This window comes from Rousettus aegyptiacus, unplaced genomic scaffold, assembly GCF_014176215.1.
Source record: "Rousettus aegyptiacus isolate mRouAeg1 unplaced genomic scaffold, mRouAeg1.p scaffold_m13_p_14, whole genome shotgun sequence".
In the NCBI taxonomy this organism is placed as follows: Eukaryota; Metazoa; Chordata; class Mammalia; order Chiroptera; family Pteropodidae; genus Rousettus; species Rousettus aegyptiacus.
Genome location: NW_023416289.1, coordinates 12,651,568 through 12,674,577, shown reverse-complemented (window position 1 = coordinate 12,674,577; position 23,010 = coordinate 12,651,568). Strand labels below are relative to the sequence as shown.

General features: G+C 39.9%; 1 protein-coding gene across 1 annotated transcript in view; it reads left to right on the top strand.

Annotated features, from left to right (window-relative positions):
* Window positions 1–23,010, top strand: part of LOC107511926 (extensin-like) — a 61,792-nt gene that overhangs the window by 6,000 nt on the left and 32,782 nt on the right.

Sequence of the window (23,010 nt, the reverse complement as noted above, 5' to 3'; positions counted from 1 at the left end):
CTCAATGACTAGACGTCAAAGCTCTGAAGATCTCCCCAAATCAAACACATCTACTATAGGCGGCTAGTGGGCATGAGGCATAGCCCTTCAAAGGGGGAAGGGCTTCTAAACACGAGATATATAAACCAGTAATTGATAAATGCTCATTGTAAACAGGCCAAGAAATGTAATAAAAAGGAAAATCACCCCAAATCTCTCCTCCTCAAAATGACAGTAATTAACATCAGTTGAACACTATTCTGGATCAGTGATGTCCAACAGAACTTTCTGCAATAATGGGAATGTGACTTGTGTGCTGTTACCGTGGCCACTCTCTCCATGTGACTCCCACGTGCTTGAAATGCGGCTTCGTGCAATTAAGGCCCTGAATTATTTCTTTTATTTTAATGAATTTTAACTTAAATATGTATAACCACGTGTGTTTGGTGCTAGCTGTAACGGACAAAGCAGCTCTCTAGACCCTTTTCAATGCATATGTATCGAATGGAAGAATGCAGAGAAAGCCGGAGGGTGCAGGCCATTTTGGCATTGCGGGCCAAAAGCCTCACAAGCGTGAGCACTAATTAGCCTAGGAATTCTACTTCTAGGAATGGTCCTGAGGAAATGATTATGAATTTGCTCAAAATCTAGCTCTGAGAGTGTTTATTAATATGAAAAACTGGAACGTTGTAGGAAAATATTTACTGGCATAGGAATATGCTCACAACTGTCTATTTAGTGAAAAGTTGCAAAGCAGGATGATTTCATTAAAATGTAAAAATAAATAGCCAAAAAAAGATCTATTTCGAACTGCTCAGTACATGGCAGGCACTCCACAAATACGTTTGTTAAATGAATGAGTGAATGATAATAAGAGTTAGCACTGGGCGGAGAAATTAAGAGTGATTTTATATTCTCTTCTGCTCCCTTGTCTGTATTTTCTAACTTTCTATGATGAACACATATACCTTTGTAATAAGAAAAAGAAAAACATTTATTGAAAACAGCAGTATAGTTGCTAGGTCCTAAAATATCAGAGCTGGAAGGACTTTTGGAGACAAAAGCACACATGGGCTAGTTCATGGCAGAAACCCAGATTTCCCAACTACACACAAACATCTATCAGAGCCAGGGAGAAAAGATTGCTGGACTGTCTCCTGTTCTGGACTATCCCTGGCCAGGACAAAAATCTCTCAGCGTGGTAACTCAGGAGTGGATTTAGAGAGGAAAAAACAAAGGGCATTAATGCTCCTTAACAAGATACGAAACATCGTGGAAAATCTCACTCACAAACTGTGGGCATTGTAACCTTTGCTCTAGCTGGGCTGCCTCCCCCAGAGTGCGCTCCATTGGGACTCTGGCAGGGACACCCTTTAGGACTCCCTGTCCAGCCAGCAGGTGGGCGAGAAGTCTCTGTTCCTTGCGAGGAAAGGTTTCCTGGTTGTCCCCATGTTTTGGTTCTTTTTAAAAATTCTTAACTGAATCCCTAAGTCTGTACCTCAGCCGCCCTTTCTTTTTTATTCAGCCTTTGCTGCTGGTGTTCATGCTCAACGTAGAAACTTTATTATACGAAATGCATTTTATCCTATAAAATGATTATTGCCACCTCACAGCTCTTAGTTCTGCAGCTCAGTTTATTTTATCACTTTGTTGTTGTTGTTGTTTTGGAGTACCAAGTGGGTCCTAAGCACTGGTGGATACAGAAATGTACGAAAAGGTATTTACCCAAGAGAAATGAGAATGTATACCCACAAAAAGACTAGGTTTGTACAAAAACATTCACAGTTTTATTCACAATAGCCCAATTTGGTAACAACCCAAATGCCCCCTAACAGGAGGACAGATAAACAAGTTAAGACATATGCATTTAACAGAATACCGCTTAGCAATAAAAAGGGATGAAATACCAATACGTACGACATCGTGAGTGAACCTCAAATACATTATACTCAATGAAAGACGCCCCAGAAAGAGAAGCGTATACTGTGTGATTCCATTTATATGAAGTTTTAGAACAGGCAAAATTAACCTACGCTGAAAAAAAATCAGAACAGTCATCTCTGGGTGGGTGGGTGGAGGGTACTAGATGAGAAGGAACAGAGAACAGTGGAAGACGAAAGAGATGTGTGTTGCACAGCTGTACCCGCTTGTTAAAATCGTGTAGCTTAAGATTTTCATGCGTCAATTCGTGTGATTTTACCTGAAACACAGGGGGGCTGTAAGAAAATAGTAATGAAATAGGGTAGGAGCACGCAGTGGGTAGAGATGTAAATGAAACAAGAATGACAGAATGTTCGTAATTGTTGAAACTGGGAGTTGGGCATGCTATTTCCCTTGAATACCAGTTTGTAGAGGAACCACAACAGTTGCACACAGTGACTTCCTGTCAAAGAACAAAATATGGAAAAGGTGGGGGAGGGGTGGGGGGAGGGCGAAAAGAGTGACTCCGTAGTGGGGAATCTGATCCTGCCTCAGCAAGGTGATTTAGGTCAACATCAACAGTCATAAATCATGTTGAGAGTATTTGTCCTTGATATGATGTGGTAAAAATGGCAGTAGAACTACATGATCTTTCTCCTCAAAACCCATAACCTCAGTCTAATTATGAGAAAAACATTAGACAAATTTCAATAGAAGGCATTCTACGAAGTATCTGACCATTACTCCTCTAAACTGCCGAGTTTGTGAATCAGAGGTAATCAACAGTGTGAAAAAGCAGCCTACAGAATGCGAATCATATATCTGATGAGAGGTTAATATATAGACTATATAAAGAATTCCTATAACTCAACAACAACAGAAACCTGATTAAAATATAGAAAAACAGACTTAAGTAGACATTTCTCCAAAGAAAATATACAAATGGCCAATAAACACATGGAAAAGTGCTCACCGTCACTAATCATCAGGGAAATGCAAGTCGAAATCAAAATAAGATACAACCTTATATTGGGATGGCTACTATTAAAAAAATTACAGATATTGACAGGAAGGTGGAAAAATTGAAACCCTTACACACTGTTGTGAAAATGTAAAATGGTATAGTATGCTAGGTCCTCAATTACCATATGACCCAGCAATTCCATTTCTGAGCATATATCCAAAAGAATTAAAAGCAGGGCCCCTAATATTCACAATAGCCAAAAGGTGGAAACAACCCAAGTGTCTGTCAATGGATGAATGGATAAATAAAATGTAGAATATTATTCAGCCTTGAAAAGGAAGGAAATTCTGACACATGCTTATAATGTGGATGAAAGCTGAGGACGTTATGCGCAATGAAAAAAGCCAGTCACAGAAAGACAAAAACTGTATGATTCCACTAACATGAAGTATCTAAAGTAGTCAAATTCATAGAAACAGAAAGTAGAACAGTGGTTACCAGGGGCTGGGGAAAGGGAGAAAAGAGGAGTCGTTTAATGAGTGTAGAATTTCCATTTCGCAAGATGAAAACGATCTGGAGATCTATTGCACCATAATGCGAGTGCACTTAGCACTACTGACTGTACACTTAAAAATGATTAAGATGGTAAGTTTTATGTATATTTTACCACAATTGAAAATACCTCCCAAAATGGTTAAGATGATAAATTTACTTTATGCACGTTTTACCACAATTTAAAAAAACTGTCAAGTTCATCAAAACGAATAAAAGTCTGAGAAACTGTCATAGTCGGAGGAGCCTAAGGAGACATGACGATTAAATGAAATATAACATCCTGGATGGGATCCTGGTACACAAAAAGGATCTTAGGTAAACTAAGGAAATCAGAATCAACTATGGAGTGTAGTTAATAATGACTTATCAACACTGGTGCATTAATGCACCACACTAATATGAGATGTTAAAAATAGGGGAAATTGGGCATGAGGTATTTGGACATTCTCTGTATTTCTTTTTTTTTTTTGTACCTTTTGACCATCATCATCCACTTTGCCCACCCCCACCCACACTTCTGGCAACCACCAATCTGTTATCTGTATCTATGAGTTCAGTTTTTGCTTGTTTGTTTTTTGAGATTCCACTTATGAGTGAGATCGTATATTATTTGTGTTTCCGTATTCATGAAGAAATAGAAAATCTGAACAGACTGAAATTGAGAATCAGTAATCAAAAAACTCCCAACAAACAAAAGTCCAGGACCAGATGGCTTCACTGGTGAATTCTTCCAAACGTTCAAAGAATTAATACCAGTTCTTCTCAAATGCTTCCAAAAAACAGAAGAGGAAAGAACACTTCCAAACTCATTTTTTGAGGCCAGCATTACCCTGATACCAAAACCAGACAAGGACAACCACAAGGAAAGAAAATTACAAGCCAGTATCCCTGATGAACATAGATGCAAAAATCTTCAACAAAATATTAGCAAAGTGAATTCAACAATACATGAAAAGGATCATACACCATGATCAAGTGGGATTTATTCCAAGGATGCAAGGCTGGTTCAACACAAGCAAATCAATCGATGTGCTACATACACCACATTAACAAAATAAAGGATGAAAGTCATATGATAATCTCAATAGATTCAGAAAAAGCATTTGGCAAAATTCAATGTCCATTTATGATAAAAACTCTCAAAAAAGTGGGTACAGGAGGAACGTACCTCGACGTAATAAAGGCCACATGCAATAAGCCCACAGCTAACATTATACTCAATGGTGAAAAGCTAAAAGCTTTTCCTCCAAGATCAGGAGCAAGACAAGAAGGGCCCCTCTCATCACTGTTATTCCACATCGTATCGGAACTCCTAGCCAGAGCAATTAGAAAACTCTCTGTATTCATAATTTTTCTGTAAATCTAAAACCACTCTTCAAAATAAGGTTGTTAAGAACATAAATAACCGAGGCCTTCAAGGAATGTAGTAACTGTGAACATGAACTCTGAGTTGGTCAACCGAGTTCAAACCCTGGCTCCACCATGACCTGGTGGCGGGCCCTTGAGGGAGTGACACAACCTCTTAGAGGGGGATAGTTTCTTCTTCGGTAAAGAGGAGGGTAATTCCAGGACCTACCTCACAGGGGTGCTGTGAAGACTAAATTAGATACGCCCTTAAAGCGCTCAGCACCACCCTGGCTGGTGGTAGATGCTGCTCATCCTCTAAGAGTTAGAAATCAAGGAAGATAACACAGTGATCGAGAGCATACTTTTCAGAGCCAGGCACTCTGGATTCAAATCCTGTTTCCTCCAGTGTCTGTTAATACAATTGTCTTTCTATAAAATTGTGGGCCAGTCACTTGGACTGAGTCTCGGTTTCTTCACTATAGAATGATATGAGTAACACCCACTCACAAGGGTGGTTGGGAGGATCGAATGAGCACAGCGCATGCTTGAAGTAAGCTCTTGATCAGTCAGAGGGAGCTGTGGGAGGAAAGTAGATGTGCAATAAGCGTCCAGGGGAGGAGTATCTAAAACTGCCTGGGCAGCCAAGAAAGCAGCTCCAAGGAGACTACAGAAAGGCGCCTGCCCTGGCTTCCGGTCTGTGCTGCTGATGGGCTTGCTCCTCCGTCCCCCAAGATCTTGTGTGACCTGCTGCTTTTCCCCGCGAGGTCCTCCCAGGTCCCCAGCTTTGGAACAAAGCCTCCGTCTGCTGTCTGCCACTGTTCTCTGTCTGAACTCTGATTAGGCTCTTATCTCAGCAGCTTTGCCCTGCTTGGCTGCCTGTCACATTCAGTTCCGTTCCAGAGCTTTCATCTTGCCCTGGCCTGAGTGTGCCTGAGTGTCCCTGAGTGCGAGGTTCTGGGACATGGGGCCTGGTTTCTGTCATCCCTTAGTTCCATGTCTAGAACACAGCAGCTTCTTAGTCCATGGCTACTAAACAGAATTAAATCATTGGGAAGTTAAGCTCCAGGCCTTAATGTAGTTGGATGTCAAGGCACTGAGAAACACTGACACACTTCCCTCTCCAAAAATACTTTGTCTCTTTTCATGGGGAAAAAAAAAGCTATGGTAGCAATACTTATACCAGACAAAATAGACTTTAAAACAAAGGCTATAACAAGAGACAAAGAAGCACCCAGTAATCCCACTTTTGGGTATTTATCTAAACAACCCAAAACTTTACTTTGAAGGGACATATGAATTCTTATGTTTGTTGCAGCATTATTTACAATAGCCAAGATATGGAAGTAACCTAGGTATCCATCAAAAGATGAATGTGTATATGTGGGTACTAGATTTATTAGGGTAATCACTTCACAAGTTATATAAATGTCTAACCACCATGTTACACACCTGAAAATAATATAATATTGTTTGTCAACTGTAACTGAAAAATAGAAAAATTATTTTTAAGAAATAACTTGTCTCTCTGGACTCCCTTTAGCCCCAAATTCTACCACTAGAGCTTTATTTCTTTGGCTTAAGTCAAATCCGGTTCTTGTACTTAGTAAAAATGCAACATCCTTTATCAGTCAGAGTTCTAGCAGGAAACAGAGTCACACTCAAAAGGGTTTAACTGAAAAATAAAATAAGGCAATTAGAGACAGGACTATTTACAGTAAAGTAGGCAGGATGGAAGGAACCAGCAGGGATGGTGAGATGCTCTGGGACTTGTGCAAGCAGGCAGCAGATAGCACCCTTGGGTGAAAGGGCCAAAGGGAGCCCAGGGAGAACTGAGCTATGGAAGATCCTCCTTGAGGGGGTTGGAGGCTGTAGAGATGTAGCCACTGCTGAGTGGAGGCAAGACTGTAGGGGGATGAACTAGCTCCATGTTCCCTCTTGCCCTCAGATATTCTAGCAGTTCCTCCCATTGGCAGAATTCAACCGGAAACCAGGGGATGGGAGGGCCTAGGTGATGTGGTCCTCAGTGGTCAGCCTCCCAGGAACGGAAAGGGATAGAAAATAGATCTGGGCTGGGGGCAGAAGTGCAAACCGAGAATAAGCCTATTGGAGTATTTTCAGTCATGTACAATTTATTGTAAATAAAGGCATCAAATCCTTTAAGAAGAAAGAGAGGTAAAGGAGATTCAGAATCAGGGTCCTGGAGAGTTAGAAAGAAAAGAGCATCACCGACCGGGGAAATGGTGCCTCCCCGCTTCCCCGTCCCTACCAATGACAGCAAACCTGGCCTGTTTCCAGGGGTAGCTCTGGGGTTTCCATATGGGGTGGCAATCTGGATGATGGAAAATCACTCTTGAAGCAAACACTGGGGCTTTACTTAGACTTGAGCAGCTGGGGATGGTGCTGATGAGGATCATGGGGACATTAAGTCTCCACTATCCCTTTAGCTCCTGAGCAAAAAACTCTGTCATCACAGACTTCTTGAAGCCTCAGAGATGGTAAAGAGTCCTGAGTTCTGGGAGATGTGACCTGTGATCTGGTCGATGTCCTCGACCACAGGAGCCTCCTCACCCGCCTCCCTGGGGACCAGTGGACCACACTTTGTGGGAACCACAGGGATTTTGTAGAGTATCTTCAAGCCTGGGTTTGGGAAGGAGGAGGAAAATGGGATCTGTGTTTAAGACAACATGAGGGGCATCAGGGAAGCACAGGGGCTGAGGAAGTGAGTCCTGGCATGGAATGAGGCTCTCTTGGGGCTGGGAAAGGCTGGGGATCATCGAGGGCCTCACTACTCAAAGTGGGGTCCAGGGACCAGAACCATCACCGGCAGGCTTGTTGGAAATGAAGAATCTCAGGCTGCAGCCCACATCTACTGGATCAGGCTTTGCATTTTCACCAGATCTCTAGGCGATTCTCATCTGCCACAGAGTTGGAGAAGCACTGGTCAGGGGAGCCTGCCTGCTCGTGTGCCATTAGGACACCTGTGCCTCCCCCCCCACCCCCTTCAGAGCCTTTTTTGTTCAGAACATTCAACAAACACTGAGTCCATGCCTAACACTGGGGATACGGAAATTAATAGCAGACAGAGAAGCAAATAGGAAACTTCAACCCAATGTGGGAAATGCTAAAATAAGGATGCTATGTGTGGGGTGGCTGCGGGCAGCGGGAAGAAGGCCCCCCAACCTGTGAAGGGGTGGTGCTGTGAAAGGAACGCTTCCTCCACTTGCCTAAGTTTCCTTTCCTGATCTTACCCCGCTCCTGAGGTCAGCATCATTCACTTGACCTAAAATCCTCCCTCTGATTATTTCACTATTTGTGTGCTCAGGTTTCACTTCATTAACTAAATGGTGTCTCTCTTGCTTCCTGCCACTTTACCACCTAATGAGACCTTGAATTCTAAATATGAGAGGATGAGTGAATGAATGATGTGGTACAGATTATCAGTATACTAGGTAACGATGAGTCTCACTCCTTTTTCCTATCATCTCTCAATCTGTTTTTGCAGACCCTTTATCCATCTCTTCCTGTGTATTTTTGAATAAGAGCTCTCATTTTTTTTTGAAACAAGAGTTTATTTCCTCATTTATCGTTTCTTTAGCTAAAAAGCAGCACGAAGAACAAGCTAGGAGGCCTCACATAAGGAAGTGGTTAAAAGCACAGACTCAAGCCAGACACCGAGGTTCAAATCCTGGTTTTATGGTTAGGTCAGTGGGCATGTTTCTTTACCTCTCTGTGCTTCCCTTTGTTTCCACATCTGCCGGATGAGAATAACACTACCATGCTCACAGGGTTACTGGGTGGGGGGAATTACAATTGTGTAAAGCACCTAGGACAGTGCCTGACACTTAATAATTGCAATGGAAGGGTTTACTCTTCTTGAGAACTTGCTCTGAGCTGAGCCTGTGATTCATCTGCCTGGTCTCAGGTAAGCAGAAAGGCTGAGAACATCTGCTGTGAATGGAGAACTGCAGGAGGCTGATCTTAACCAGACACACATCAGAGAGTCCTTGGAGTTGGAGGAGAAAGGTCGTTGTCCCCAGCAGGAGGCCACGGGGCTGTGAGCTTGCCTGGGGCCATCACAGTCTAGTAACCTTTTTCATAGAAACTAGAAAGACCTTCTTCTCCTGTTGTTCTCATCCAGGGCTCTGTGATTGATTCTTTTGTCAGGGATCTCCCTGACCTCCTCCTCTTTGAAGCCCCTGGGGCTGGTGGCCTTTCTACTTCCTCTCACTGCTAATTGGAAGTCAGTGGGTTGGCTCTGGCAGGCAGATGGTGATACCCAGACTTGGCTGGCATTGAAACTACTTTGTAGAGTTCATATCGAGTGAGCTCTGAAGGCCGAAGGGCTAATGCGTTTCACTTGGGCATCCTCGGAGCCTTGACTGGATCTGTTTCTTCGATATCAGTGGACCTCCCAGCCACCTCCTACCCATCTGGTGGAATGGGAGTTAGCATGGGCACCTTCATTCACGTCTGAGACTGAATGGTGTCATGGGCACAAGGCATCTTACTCTAGGTCAGCTCGAAGACATTTGGCTAACTCTGTGGCTAAGAGATGTTCTTAGAAACTAGGGGGATTTCACACCATGCCTTTCTGGCCATGGCTGCCTCTGATCCGGAGGGAGCAGAACCGGTTCCTACCTTTAGGCCTGGGGCTCAACTAAGCAAATGAATGTTCTCAATTTTGGGGAGCAAGAGGGCAGGCAGTGCCACTGCCCAGCTTGGGGCCTCAAGGAGGAACCATTAAGATGGCTGCTGGGCCAGAGGTCAGGGGCTGAACGAGGTGAGACCACCACTTTCAGGGACTGACTCTGGGGTCACGAGGACAGTGCACAGTTTTGGTTATGTTGGGGTTCCTATTAGCTGCCAGGAGACATCGTCAATTCAGGCAGCGTCAGCTTGGTCACGTGGGTAATCAACCCCCTTTTAACCTCAACTCCTATTTACCATTCCATATTCTGTACGGGGCGATGACACCACAGTCTAGCCTGGAAAGAACTTCAGCAATTTCCTTTTTTGAAACTTTTATTTTGAAATAATTTTAAATTTACAGAAACGTTGCAAACATTGTATAAATAATTTCAGTATAGCTTCACTCAGATCCACTGTTCACATTTTGCTAGATTTTTCTCTCTCTTTATATACACACAAACGCACACACACACACACATATATATATTCAGAATTATTTCTGAACTGCTTGAAAGTAAGTTGTAGACACATTTATCCCTTGAAATTTCAATGTGTATTTCCTAAGAACAAATATGTTTTACTACATGACCACAATGTAATCATAAAATCCAGAAAAATGACCATTGGTCCAATACTATTATCTAATCTACAGTTCATCTTCCAATTACTATAGTGTATTTTTATAGCTATTTTCCTTCCATCCAGGGTCTAATCCAGGATAAATGTTACATGTTGTTGTCAAGTGTCTTCAGTCTTCTTTAATCTAGAATTACTCCTCAATCTATCTTTGTCTTTCATATCTTCAGGAATTTTCTAAATGAAAACAAATATGAAAGCATGCTTGCGGCTGTGACTTCTCTAAATGCTAATATAAAAAACAAAACAAAACCCTTTTCAGTTCTTTGCCTTTGAAGCCTCAAGACAGGTGGGTTTGACAACAATCTATTTTGGTCATGCTTGGGCATTTTTGGCTTGTTCATCTACACTAGTCTCAAATGATCCTGGGATTAGCTCTTGGGTCCACAGTAGATACTTAATAAGTACTTGCTGATTTGCCAGGAGAGAAAGTGGATTAACAACTGGATTAAATAACTCAAATGGCATTCCAGGAAGGTTTTGCTGATGTTGATAGAGAGACAAAGCGTTCGCTCCTCCAGAGGTGAATACCAGGGAGATCATTCCAAGGCTCTCCTCCTTCTCAAATTCCCAGCAGGAGAGTCAGGAAACTCCACTGCAGGTTGTTAAATCCACCAAGTGAGGGAGAGAATCACAGTGCCGTCAGGATCCTATGAACGTTGCCGTGTATTATTTGACCTCCTGCTGGGGTCTGTAAATTTGGATTTTCTCTACAGGGACAACAGAGGTTAGAGCTTCGAAGTCAACCAATCTGTAGTAGACAGTCTCCAAGATGATCTCCAACCTTGCCTCCTCTGGTATCTGCCTGCTGTATAGTCTCTCCTATGTGAATCAGCGCTGGTCTACGTGAACAATAGAATATGGCAAAAGTGATAGTGACTGACTTCTGAGGCTAAGTCATAAAAGATAGTGCAGCTTCCACATTGGTCTCTTGGCTACCTTGTTTTAGAGAAAGACAAGCTACTTTGGGGACACTTAAACATCCATGTGGGAAACCCATGTGGAGAGGAACTGAGGCCCCCAGCCAAGAGCCAGCACTAACTTGCCAGTTATGGGTGAGCCATCTTAGAAACGGATCTTCCAGCTCCAGCTTAGCCTTTAGATAACTGCCACATCAATCAGCGTCTGACGGCAACCTCATGAGAGATCTGGAGGGAGAACCTTCTATTCAAGGTGCTCCCAAATTCCTGACCCACATAAACCACGAGAGATAATAAAAGATTGTGATTTTAAGCCATGAAGCTTTGGGGTAATTTTCTATGCAAGAATAGATAATTGACATATTATTCCATTGAAAAACATAAAAAAGCATATGACCCAGCAATTTCACCCCTAGATACCATACCCAAGAGAATTGAAAACATGTCCAAACAACTTGTACACTATGTTCATAGCAGCATTATTGACAATAGCCCAAAAGTGGAAACAACCCAAATGTCTACCAGCTGAAGAATGGGTAAATGAAATGTATGTAGTCTATTCTTATAATGAAGTATTATTAGGTCATAAAAAGGAATGAAGTACTAACACATGTTGTAACATGGGTGAACTCTGAAAATATTAGGCTAAGCGAAAGAAGCCAGACACAAAAGGCCACATAATATATGACTCATTTATGTGAATTATCCAGAACAGGCAAATCTATAGAGACAGAAAATGGATTCGTGGTTGCCTTCAGCTGCCGGGCATGAGAGAATGAGGAATGACTGCTAACAGGTATGGAGTTTCTGTTTGGAGTAGTGATGAAACTGCTGTAAAATGGATTGTGGTGATGGTTGCACAACACTGTGACTATACTAAGCACCATTGAATTGTACACTTTAAATGGGTAAATTGTATGGTATGTGAGTTATATCTCAATAAAGCCGCTCAGTGTTATAAAGAGACAAACTATCCTGGGGACCTCATAGGGGTTTAATTCCTGTTCTTTTTGATTAAGGTATGAGCATCTCTTTTTTGTGGGTGTTTGAAGAAGGTCCTAAGAAACTTACCTAAGAGGCTACGAGGTGGAAAAATTGAAAGTGAGGAGAAAAGAGAACGATCTGCTAAAATAATTTTAAAAAATTCTAACCTACCAAATGCTGTACAATCAGAATCAGGAATCATAATCCTGATAAGATTAGACTTTGGGGAGGAAATTAATAATAGAACCTGGATACCTAAATAAGTCCTGGTGAGAATGTGATGTTTTCCATCTCGTGAGAATGACATTCAGCCATTGTCAAGAGCAGTCTTCGTCCTCTGCCTTTTGGAGCTTTAGCACAGAGGTTAAGCCCACATTTTAGTTTATTAACCCAGATCACTGATGTTTTAGCCCAGAGTGTCTACTCTGAGCTTTCTGAAGTTACAGAGTAGAAGTGGTCACTGCTTCTCATTTGGCATATATATGCATCCCAATATGCGGGGCTCCAAAAAGTTCTGTAATCATTACTTTTTAAAAACAAAATCTGGCTCTTCTACTTATTCCTGTCTTCCTTTTTAAAATGTTCTTTAGAAATCTTCATTTTTCAAAATAAGCTTTAAATAATTTTAGAAATCAAAGATAATCAAGATGGCCTGTAATTATTTAGCATAAATAAGAGAGAGAGAGAGCAATTAGGATGTTTCCCACCCGCCCATGGCATGGTTTTTAAGGAAAATTATAGCCTCATTTTACTGATGAGGAAAGTGAGACCCAAGGGCATTTCGTGATTTGTTCAAATTGATATGGGTATTACATATCATAACTGGGATTCTCAATCTAGAGTTCTCACTATTATTCCTTATTTCCTTTACCAGCATGCAATGGGATTGAATAAAAGGGATTAAATAGCTGACGAATGCCACTCATGCTGACCATACTCTACCACAAAGTATCAGATCTGAGATTTAATTATTCCATCTAACTGAAGCCCTGACTACATAACAAAAAATTAATGTGCATTATAACAAACGTTGCATTTCTCAGCCTCAGTTCTTATTCTTAGTCCCGTATGTTCAGACAAAGAAATCGAGGATCATTTTAATTGATGAATTTTTACTCTGGGATCCAGAAATCTGTTAGAATTCCCATTCATAAAACTGCTAAATAGACTGTGCCAAGAACTTACCCAAATCCTTCGTTTGGCTGTTATTAGTGTCACTAGTAAGCTTTTCATTTTTATGTACGAAAAAATGCGATGCCATTATCAAAGTATGCTGAGGGGTTTCTTTTGCTGGAATGGAGATATGCGCAAGGGAGATTTTAAAGGGCTTTTTACTGATGTTCGAGGCTGGCACTAGGGTGAGGCAAGTGCAAATTTAAGGAGGTGCCAAAAATCATGGTAATCAAGATAAATGCCATTTTTGTGCAATATCTTTTTTTTTTAAATCAAAATTAATGCAAAAACTCCACGATGAACAAAACACCGACATTTTAGGTAAAGACAGGACCCAGCAGGCTGGGATCAGGAGGTGGGAAGTGATGAGTCATGCGAGTGCAGTCAGGTTCTGCCTTATTTAAAAATTTGAGATTTTGTTCATTATTAGATTTTTTTTTTTTTGCTTTTTTTTTCAGAAAAAATATTGCAGTAAAATATGATTTATCTTGATGGCTGAGTTTGGGGGCACCCCCTTAAATTTTGCGCTTGAGAGAGTGCTTCTCCTGTCTCACTCTGGCCTTGACCCTGCAGTTCTGCAGGAATCTTTCCCAGGGAAAGCTAGAGAGAAGCTCACATGCCCCCCTCCCCTCACCCCCGCAGGCATGGGAGGTGGCTCTGGTGAGCCCAGCAACACGTGTGTCAGGAAAGGTCCTTTCCTTGGTATCACTGATGGTGAGAGGAAGCTTTTTCCAACTCTCTCTGGTTTGGCATGTTTTCTTGCTCATGGGGCAGATCTGACAGCCTCTGGCTGGCGAACAGCTTTCCCAGCAGGTGGCGTGGAGTCAGCTGACCCCACAGCCCCATGGGGGAGGGATGTCTCCGCCACATCTTCGGATTTCCCAGGTGAAAAATAAGATTTCTGAAAGTCCTAATGGAGGCCCAAAAGACGGAAAGTGCACATAATAATACATGTCAAATCGAATTAAACTTCCCTTTTGTATAACTGGAATGTCCCTAAATGCTCCATGTTTCCAAGATGACTTTTGTTCTAACATCTAACTGAGAGGCTTGCGCATCATCGCATTAACCGTGGGACGCTCCCGAGGTTGGGGAGGATGGTTTGCGTCGTCTCTGTCTTCTCCCCTCAATTTCTGCTGCAGTGATTCTCTGTCATTGATGGCTTTCTTGCTGCTGCAGCTGCAGTCCCCTCTAAACAATGCTTTTTTCCCCATGTGACACCTCTCCCATGCTCCCCGAGGCACCAGTTAGGAGGCTTTTTGTGAAACAGACTTTTCCTAAAGATTCATGGGAAATGGAAAAGGCCCTACAGCCAAGGAGGACAGGAAACAATTTAAAAATGAAATACATTTTGGATAAACGTAACTAAGAGATTCATCGTCAGCAGATCTGCACTATAAAAAATGCTGAAGGAAAGTTTTTTGAGGTAAAAGGAAATGATGCCAGAGAGAAAGTTGAGTCTTCAGGAAGATTGAAGAGCACCAGAAACAGTTAATGTAAGAATAAATATAAGTAATAAGTTTTCCTCTTCATTTCTTTAATATACTTATAAATGTTAAAGCAAAAAATTCTACATTGTATTGTAAGGTTTATAACTTATATAGATGTCAAACATAATACATATTTTACATGAAGTGTAAATTCTAAATAGACTGTGAAATATTAAGGATATATATTATCTCTACAATGACCACATTTAAAAATATATAAAGTATAACAAGAAAACTAATAGATGAAAGTCGATTTCTAAAAACTGTTCAATTAACCCAAAAGAAGGCAAGAGAAGAGGGACAGAAGAACAAAAAAATAGGGATCAAACAGAAAACAAACTGTTAAATAGTAGATGTATGTTCAACTGCATCAATAGTTACATTGAAAGTTAATAGTCTAACCAGAAATGTGTTAAATTTCTTGTGGGAAGTAGAATAAATATGAGGTTAATCCTGCAAATCAAATGTCTATTGAATCAATATTTTCTCTGGTTGTCTTGTGAAATATACTTGTCAGGTTTCAGATTGGAAAATCATAAATCAGAGATTTGGAGCTTAATAAGGAATTTGTCTGCATTTATCCGTTTATTTATTTGCTCAACAAATATTCGTTAGACCCCTATTATATATTATTTAATTTAGTTTGTTTAATGAAAGATAATTTAGCAATTTGTGATTGGGGATTAGCGGGTCTGTTCATGCTTTCATTCATCAATAGATTAGTTTATTTCATTAAAAAGTTAATAATCTAAAACACTTCAATTAAAAGACAGAAATGGTCAGAATGAATAAAATGGCAGATGCAACTAAGTCTATAAGAGACACAAAATAGAGGTTGATAGGAAATGGCTGGGTAAAGATATGTTATGCACACAGTAAGCATAGAAAGTTGAAATGACTAAATTAATATCAAATGAAGTAGACTTCAAGATGGAGACTATTCTCTGATTGCAATGGAATTAAATTACAAATCAGTAACAATAACATGTAGAAAAACCCAAATACTTAGAGTTCTAAATAATAGTCTTTAAAAAAACACAGAAAATATTAGGAAATATCTTGAACTGAATGATTATTAAAAAAATAAAACATACTAAACTTCGTGAGATGAAATGTAGCAGTTTTTAGAATTTATTTATAGCTTTAAAACCTAATGTTAGGGAAAAATGCCTAGGTTTCACTTTCCGAAGCTAGAAAAATAAGAGAAAAATAAAGCTTAAGTAAATTATAGGGAGGAAATAATAAAGAGAAGGACAGAAATTATAAAATAGAAAGCAGATAAATAAATAAATTTAACAAAGCCAAAGAGTTGGTTACTTGAAAAGATCAAAATTGATTAACCCCTAGCTAGGCTGACCACCTTCTCCCCACAAAATAAAATAAGAGAGAAGACAAATTACCTGTATCAAGAATAAAAGAAGGGATACCACTACAGATACTAAAGACCTCAAAAGGCTAATAAGAGAATGGCATAAATAACTTTATACCAATAAATTAGACAATGTAGACAGAATAGAGAAATTTCTTGAAAATTATATCTTACCCAAACTGAAATAAGTTAAAATCGAAAGCCTGAATGTCCCTTTAGCTAGTAAATAAGTTGAATTTATTATCAAAACCTTTCTGGAAAGGAAACTCTAGGCCCAGATGGTTACTGGTAGAGTCTATCAAATATCTAAGAAAATATCTGAAAAGACATTAGAACTGAAAGAAGAAAGAGGAGAGTGGGGGAAGAAAGGAGAGAGGAAGGAAGTTACAAACCAATATCCTTCATTAAAGCTGATGCAGAATCGATAACAAAATATTAGCAAATAAAAGCTGGCAATATATAAAAAGGATAATACAGCATAACCTTTGGGACTTATCTCAGGAATGCAAGGCTGGTCTAACTTTTGAAAATCAATGTTAATTCACAGAAAAAAAAAAGAGGAAAAAGGTATCATCACAAGTAGAAAAAAATTTGACAAAATGTCAACATCCATTCACGACCAGAACCCTCGGAAAATTAGGAAAAGAAAAGAACTTCCTTAATCTGAAAAAAGAGTATCCATGAAAAATTTAGAGCTATCATCGTATTTAATGGTGAAAAATTGAGTGTTTTCCTCCTAAGACTGGGAGCAAGGTTAGTGTGTCTACTCTCACCTTTTATATTCCACATACTATTGGAGATCCTAGTACAGTAAGACGAGAACCATAAAAATTGAAATGGAAGAAGCCAAACTTCTATTGGCAGATGAAGTGCTCATTTATATAGAAATACAGAGGAATCTATGACAGAACTAATAAATAGAATTAGCAGCTTCACAAGACACAGAGTTATTTTTAAAAACCAGTTGTATTTTTATATACTAGCAGCAAACACCTGGAACTTGAAATTTAAAAAACCGATTTCATTTACAGTAGTTTCAAAAAAACATAAAATGCTTAGGAATAATTTTAACAAAAAGCATGTCCTATACATTGGAAATTGTAAATCATTCCTGAGAGAAATTTAAGAAGACCTAATAAATGAAGAGATAGATACCATGCCATGAATTGGAAGACTCAATATTTTTAAGATGTCATTTCTACCCATATTGATATAGAGATTCGACAAAGTCTCCTTCATTATTCGATCAGACTTCTTTTTTAAAATGACAAGCTGGTTCTAAAATTTCTATGGAATATTCAGAGCAATCCCGAAAGAAAAGAAAAGAAGAGGTAGAGAAAGAAGGAGGAGGAGAAGGAAGTTAGAAGGACTCATACTTACTACCTGACTTCAGGAATTACTATAAAAGCTACTGCAATCAAGACAGTGTGATTCTACCATAAGGTTCAACAAATAGGTTAGTGGAAGAGAATAAATAATTCAGAAATGCACTTATATGGTCATTTAATTTTTGACAAAGATACCAAAGCAATCTAACAGGGAAAAAATGTCTCAACAAATGGAATAACTGTATACCCCTATGGGGAAAAAAAAAAAGGAAAAGAAAAGGAAAAAAACCTTCGATCTTTATCCATACTATATACAAAAATTAATTAAAATGGATCATGAACCTAAATGTAGAAAATAAAACTATAAAGCTTCTATACAAAAACCTAGGAGAATATTTTTATGAGTTGGTGATAACCAAAGTTTTTTTTTTTTTTTGACATTAAAGAAAAGAAATAGACAGGCCATAGAATGAGAGACAGTACTTTAAAGAAAGCATTTATCTGACAAAGGATTAGTATTTGCGGCTTAAAAAGAACTCCTATATCTTAAGAGCAAAAAAGATAAACAATACAAAATGGCAAAAATTTGAACAAATACTTCACAAAGGAAGATGAATGAATAGCCAATGAACACTTGAAAATGTGCTCAATATCACTAGTCATCAGAGACATGCAAATTAAAACCATGATGAGGTACCACGACAAACCCACCAGAATAGCTTAAATTAAAGACTAACAACACCAAATGTTGGCTAGGGTATTGAACAACACCAACTTTCCTATCTTGTTAGTGGGAGTGTAAAATCATACAACCATTTTGAAATTAAAGCCTGGCAGTTTTGTATAAAACTAGTCCTACACCTGTAACCCAACAATTTTGGTTTTAGGTATTTACCCAAGAGAAATGAAAGCGTATGCCCACAAAAAGACTAATAGAGATGGTAATAGCATTTTTCTTAAAAACAACACAGCAACAACAACAAAAAACTAGAAACATTCCCAGATGTCAGTCAACAGGAGGATGGATAAACAAGTCATGTTATATTCATGAAATGAAAAGGAACAAACTACTTATTCATGCAACACCATGAATGGATTTCAAAAACATTATGCTGAGTGAAAGAAGCCTTAGACAAAGAGTACATACTGTACGATTGCATTTATATGAAGTTCTAATGCAGGCAAAATTAATCCATGAAATCTGTGAAAAAAGTGAGAACACAATGGTTATGGGGGGAAATTGGAATGGAGCACGAGGGAACTTTATAAATGATAATAATCTTTTATATTTTGATAGGAATTTGGGTTATACAGGTGTATATATTTCTCAGACTCTTTGAACAATACTATTAACCGCATGTTTTCACTTTGTACAAATTTTCCCTCAAAGAAAACTCATGAATAAATATTAAATTTTTGTCAATGATATGTATATTGAAATGTTTGGGGAGTGAAATGTACCTCTGTGTTCAACTTACTTTGAAATGCACACAAAGGGAAAAAAAGAATGGATTTATCGATGGATAGAGGAACAGATAAGTGATGAAGCAAATATGTTCATTTAGTACATAGATGGTTCATATATAAATGTGCACTATACAGTCGGTCTTCTGTATCCTTGGGTTCAGCATCTGCAGACTTAACCAACTGTGGATCAAATATATATTTTTAATAAGTCATGATGCTGCTGACGTGTACTACGTAGTTAGGCCTAGGATGGTTGCATCTGTACTGAACATGGACAGACTTTTTCCCCTAAATAATAAAGTATAATAACTATTTACATAACATTTACATTGTATTAGGTATTATAAGTAATCAAGAAACAATTTGAAGTATATGGGAGGATGTGCGTGGGTTATATGCAAATACTACATCATTTTATATAAGGGACCTGAGCTTGCATTGGTTTGGGTATCATGGAACCAATCCCTCGCAAATACTGAAAGACGACTGTACAATTATTTCAATTTTCTATGTTTCAAATTTTTCTAAATAAAAAGTTTGGGGGGAGAAAAGTAAACAGTAGATATTTTCAAATATATTTATAGCAGCACTATTCGTAATGGCTCCAAAATGGAAACAGCTTTTAAGTCTATCAGCAGTAGAAGGTATAAACCAGTTGTGTTATACTCATATAATGGAATAGTCTAGAGCAATGAAAAAATGAAAGCTGTACGACTCTATGAAAAGCTAATGTTGAATGAAAGAAGTCTGATCCTAAAAGGCATGACTCATTTATATAATAAAAACAGGCAAAACTAGTCCCTGCCGTTCAAAGTCAGGAGAGTGATCACCTGTGGGTGGAGTCATGATTAGAAGGGAACATGGTGCCAGGGGTTGGGGGCTCCTGGGATACTTGACTTGAGTGCTGGTTGTATGGGTGTGTTCGGTTTGTGAAAATCCATTACATTTCTGTGGTGCACTTTTCTCTCTATATCTAGTATTATTTCAATGTTAAAAGCTCGAAAAAATTAATGTTAGACCTCGCTGCTCTTAAAACAGGTTCCTCAGCCTAGCCTCACCCCTGGGAATTCTTTGCCAGCCATCTTTCTCCCATCTTTCTTTTCCCATTTCCCAGGCTCTGACATGCCTGTCTCCCTCCCCTGCTAAGGAAAAACTCAGTGCAGAGGAATTTCATTCTCAACCCCAACCCTAGTCTGGGTTCTAGGATATATCCAACTAGAAAAGGCTCCCTAATGACTTTACCTAAACCAAGGAGCCATATAGTCTCAAGAGACATTCCTTTGCTTCCTCACAACAACAAAAAAGTTACTTCAGGCATTTTCTAAAAGCAAAATTTGTCTTCCCTTAAGGTGGGTGTCTGCATCCTCCCCTTCTACCACCCTCAGTTTATCTCTCCCATCCTCTTCTTTCTAAAGTGGAGGCAGCAACTTACTCCCGTCACTGAATCTGGGAAACAATGACTTGCCTGAAAGATTGTTCTGGTGCTTTAGATCAGGCCCAAGGCTCCCTTGGCTGGTAAGTCAACCTCCAGACCCCAGCAAAGTTGGGGATGAGGGCGGGGGTTGATGACCCCAGGAAACGCAGGAGGGGTATGATGGGTGCAGGAGTCGGGTATAGATGAATGTGACACAATCCCTGCTCTTCTCAACCTTGCAATTGGTTGAGAAATCTAGATGAATACACCTCAAACAAAACAAGAGAATTATTTAGTCAAACATATCTTCTTTTTTATTGAATGGGTTAATTTTCAGTCCTCTTGTTATTTGACCAATCAGAAGCATTTCACACAGTGGATCCTTCCTTCTTCTTCGACACAGTCTCCTGGGTTGCTTATTACTTCCTGTCTGTTCCTTCCTGGTCTTCTCCAGCTGGTCCTCCTCACCTTTTTGATCTCTGAAGGTTGGAGTGCCCTGGGGCATGGTCCTTAGACCTTTGCTCTTTAGCTACTTTCACTCCCTGGGTGATTTCACCCAAGTCTGTGGCTTTAAAAATACCATCCATACCCCAATGACTTCCACATTTGTGTTTCCAACCTGATCTCTTCCCTGAATTCCAAAGCTGTTTATTTAACCACCTACTCAACTAGATCTCTAATAAGCATCTCAAATTTCTCATATTCAGTACTGAGCTCCTGCTATGCTTCCTCCAAACCTGTTCCTCCCACAGTTACCTCAGTAAATGGTAACTCTGTTCTAGATGCTCGGGCCAAAAACTTGGGTGTCATTCCCGACTCCTCTCTTTCTCTCACCTCCCACCTCCGATCTGTTGGGAAATCCTGTTGAGTTAACTTCAAAATATATCCAGGATCTGACTCTTCTCACTACCTTCACTCTTTCCATCTAAGCCATCGTCATTTCTCACTTTGATTATCAATAGCTTCCCAACTGTGTCCCCTGTCAGTCTGCTCTCAACACAACAGAGCGATACTATTAAAATGCAAGTCCTCTCAAAACCCTCCAGTGGCTTCCCATGTCACTCAGAATGAATGCCACCAACCTTACAATGGCCTACACGGCTTCATACAGTCTGGCCTCCTCTCTGTACCTGTTTCATCTCACTTCCAAATGTTCTTTCTCTCACCGGTTCTACTCCAGCCACACTGGCCTCCTTGACATATCTTGAACATACTAGACACACTCCTGCCTCTCTGCCTTTGCAGTTGCCCTTCCCTCTATTTCAAATGCCCTTCCCCCTACATGGCTCATGTCTATTAGATAGTAAGTCCAGTATCTCCGTAAGGCCTGCCCTAGCCACCCTGCCTAAAATTATATGTTTTTTCCCATATAGTCTCTACCTCTTTTCTCAGCCTTATTTCTCATTAGCACTTATTGCCATCTACTATATATATTTTAATATACTTGCATTCTTTATTATCTGTTTCCCTCCACTAGAATGTAAGGCACATGATGACAAGGATTTTTATCTGTTTCGTTCACTGCTAAGTTTCCTAAAACAGTGGCTGGCATACATGGTATTCAGTATATGTTGCATGAACATATGCTTATTTCAAAATAGCTTGAGAAGTGCTAACAAATAAGAGAAAGTAAGTCCATTAAGGGAAGGCAAGAGAGGGCTGTAGATATCTGAGAGGGCGGGAATTTTCTTTAGTCTTTGGAGAATGGGAAGTCCTTGGAAAGGGAAGAAGAAAGAGAGAGCCATTAGCATAGTGATGAAGAACACGAGTTTTGAAGTCAGCTGGCTTGGGGTCTAAGTCCTGGCTCAGTCACTTAATACCTGTCGATAAACTGCCTAACTTTTCTGGACCTCAGTTTTTATATCTGTAAAAGAGAGAATGACCATTGCATCTATATCATAGGGTTGTTTGGTTTGTTGTTGTTGTTGTTTTTAAGATCTAACAAGATACAGTCCCTCCCTCAGTATCCAAAGGGGATTGATGCCAGGACCCCCCATCCCCTGCACATACCAAATTCCCCGGATGCTTAAGTCTCTTATGGCATAGTATTTGCATAACCCACACGCATCCTCCCATATGCTTTCAGTCATCCCTAGATTACTTACAATAACTAAAACAATGTAATCACTGTGTAAATAGTTGTTATACTGTATTGTTTACGGAATAATGACAAGAAAAAGTCTATACATGTCCAGTACCAGCGCAACCATCTTAGGCCTGACTACATAGTACACATCAGCAACAACATAACATTTTTTTCTCACATATTTTCAATCTATGGTTGGTTGAATCTGGATGTGGAACCCATGGATACAGAGGGCTAACTAAACATAAGTAAAGATTAGCAAGGGCTGGGTACTTGGGAAGATTGCTCCCAAAGTGGTAGTTGTTATTATTGTATAGAGTTGTGGATACCTACAAGCTAAGACTTCAAGTCAGAGGCATTGTGGAGTGCATCAAACAGGGGACAAAGAGGTGGAGCCAGCTGGTCTTGAGCTTGACTCAAGAGGAACAGCTCCTAATGCGTACAACAGCTTCTTTCTCAGAACTGTCAGCCCCTGGACTCAACCAGTGGGTTGAAACTAATTCCTGTCCTGCATCAGTTTAAGATGGCCCTGCTTACAAACAAGAGAAGAATCAGAAACAGACACAGACGTGGCGTAAAGCCTCTGCTGGGGACCGAGCAGCTCCCTGCTGCCTGTCACTGATGCAATCGGAGAAAAGAGAAATGCCATCGACTTCGGGGTTTTGGCCAGGGGCAGGTTTGGGGGTTGG